We start from the raw sequence: 3,096 nt of genomic DNA, 5'->3' as shown, positions 1-3,096 counted from the left end.
AACTTGGCTTGTATTGCAGAGAGCGAAATTCATGGTTGTGCTTCTTCTCAAAGGATAATATGATCCAATTTTCTTCATCATCTAATTTCACACGCATACTTGCTTTGCAACCAGTTCGAATGCTAGATATCTCTTTCGAAGGATTTTTCTCGAATGTGTTATTCCTAAGTAATGGGTCCTTCCCTTTGCTTTTAGGAAAACCCTCATGAGAGCATGTAAATACTTGCATTGTGACGACATTCTTTCTCTTAGACAAATAATTAGATCCTTTTCTAATCCCAAACCCAATTAATAGTGCATAAGCACTATAATAATTTATTGCTTCCTCCAAATTTTTGAACATCATACCTATCTTTGGTTCATCAATACATGGTATGTGACTCAAGTTTTATTCTAAATGTTCATCTTCATGTGGCTGATTCTCTTGCGTTGTCTTTTCTATTTCTTCATTTGTACGAAAAAGATCAATGTCTACATATTCCCCTAATCTTGCCATGAGACAACCTGTAAACATAATGGAAAGATTATTAGATTGCTTCATAGATGGAGATAATTTTAATAAAGAAAATGTTTAAAATTCATAGATGGAGATATTCATCGCTAGCTAAGTATTCACAATACTAGAGTTAGAGCCTGATGGAAACAATTGTTTCTCCACTCTTATAATTTCAAAAGAGAGCTAATGGAGGGGAAAATAGCCTACTAGACATCTAAATCATCATCAGTCAGCTTCGTCAAGGTTAACATCTCAAGAAAATTAATAAATTAGCTTTGAATTTGGCAAAATACTGGGAGGAAATCATTTACAGCCCAGTTTAAAAATGAAACAAAAATAATTGAAAAATAACTTCAAAACTTCATTTGCATTTATGGGTCCATATTGCTATCTCAAGAAATACTGATATAAGAACCACAAGAAAAACATTAGAAAGAAACCAATCACAGAAATACTGATTCAAGTTTAGTCTTCACTGGCGTCGAAGCGATGTCCATTGTTACTGTCATCAGTTGAGAGAGTGGAAGACAAACAAGTTTATATGATGGAGAATTGTTAACCAGACGCCCTTTTTGACCCCAGCAGCCCTTTTTGACGTTTGAGAAATCGGTGGCCGATTTATTTGAAAATGAGAAAAAGGATGTGGGTCCCATAATTATTTATTATTAGTGATGGGTCCCACTAATAATATTTTATTTGTGCATAGTATTTCCCAAACACTATAAATAGGACCCTAAACTCTTAAGGAAAACTCATCCCAGAAACAACCCCTCTCATAGAAGAGTAAGAGAGAAAACACAGAGAGAGATTGTGAGAGTTCTTGGAGTGTATCTGATCAAGAGAGGGTGTTCTCTTGGATCAATTCTTTTGGGATATAAAAGAATTTGGCGTCGTCGTTGCACCGTGGAGTAGCTCTGACTGCCACTAAAAGTGAATCCTCCACATCAGAAAATAAGTTAGATTATTATTTACTCTTTTAAGGCACTGGGTACTATTCACGTGTACAACACTATTCACAAATACGGTTTGAGAAAGACGTAATCTTTCGCCATGGGATTTACAGTTGAAGACAACAGGCTTCAAATTGAGAAATTTGACGGCTAAAATTTTAGGTATTAGAGGATGCAAATATAAGACTATTTGTACCAGAAGGATCTTTTCCTACCCCTCCAAGGAGAGGCGGGGAAACCTGAGAAAATGAACGATGATAAGTGGAAGTTGCTCGATCGTAAAACACTTGCCACCATCAGGCTCAACCTTCACCAACATGCGACTTACAACGTCTCGCATGCGACCACCACCAAGGAGTTGATGGAGGCCTTGGAGGCGCTGTATGAGAAGCCGTCTACTTTAAATAAGGTGTACCTGATGAAGAACCTGTTTAATCTAAAGATGCAGCAAGGAGCTCACGTGACGGACTTCTTGAACGAATTTCAGGCTGTGGTGCAACAGCTTGCTGCAGTAGATCTCAAGTTCGACAATGAGATCCAAGCTCTTCTGCTACTTTCTTGTCTACCAGATTCATAGAAGAATATGGTGATGGCGGTGAACAATGCCAATGGCAATGACAAGATGAAGCTCGACATGGTGATTGGGGCAATTCTGGATGAAGAGTCTCGTCGCAAAGTCTTAGGAGCTGAGGCCTCTAGCAGTGGGAGTGTTCTGCATGTCGAGGCACGAGGGCGTGCGCAGAAGAAGGGTAGGGGACGACGAGACCAATCAAAATCCAGAGGGAAGTCTAAAGGGTCGAACCCGAATGGCTACGGTGAAGGGAAGTGCTTCAGATGTGGAAAGAATGGTCACTTTGTACGGGGCTACAGAGTTCCTATTTTAGCATCAGCAGGGGATGATCGGCCTGACGGTGCAGCCAATCTCATGCACGAGACGGATTCAGATGCACTTCTCCTATCCCTAGAAGACAAAAGCGATGCGTGGGTCATCGACTCTGGCGTATCTTTCCATACAACCTCACAAAAAAAGCTACTTTCATCGTTCGTGAAGAAGGACTTAGGGACAGTCTATCTTGGCAACGATCAACCTTGCAAAGTTTCTGGGAAGGGAAATTGAACCCTCAAGATGGAGGGCGGGACCACCTTGATGCTGAACGATGTTCGACATGTACCGGAACTCAGGCGGAATCTTATATCAGTCAGGTAATTGACTGACTCCGGTTACAAAGTGTCCTTCGAGCAAGGAAGCTGGAAGGTGTCCAAGGGTGTCCTGGTGGTGGCACACGACAAACGCGAGGGGTCTCTCTACATCACCAATGGGAAGATTGACTTACCGCAGGATAAGCACCATCATCATTATCCGTCGACTGCATGACTTGGCATCGACGACTTGACCACATGAGCAAGAAGGGGATGCAGATTATGGCCGCGAGAGAGAGGCTTCTGGGTCTGAACAAGATCGATCTGACTTTCTGTGAGGACTGTATCCTAGGCAAACAAAAGAAGGTGAGCTTCAACAAGACCGGACCGGCTCTAAAACTGCAAAAATTAGAGTTGGTGCACACCGACGTGTGGGGACTTACGCAAGTCTCATCTGTTGGCAACTTTCTTTATTTTGTCACTTTTATTGATGATGCTACTAGAAAGCCG

Source organism: Asparagus officinalis, chromosome 5 (genome assembly GCF_001876935.1).
Source record: "Asparagus officinalis chromosome 5, Aspof.V1, whole genome shotgun sequence".
NCBI lineage: Eukaryota > Viridiplantae > Streptophyta > Magnoliopsida > Asparagales > Asparagaceae > Asparagus > Asparagus officinalis.
Note: the sequence above shows the minus strand (reverse complement) of the source record.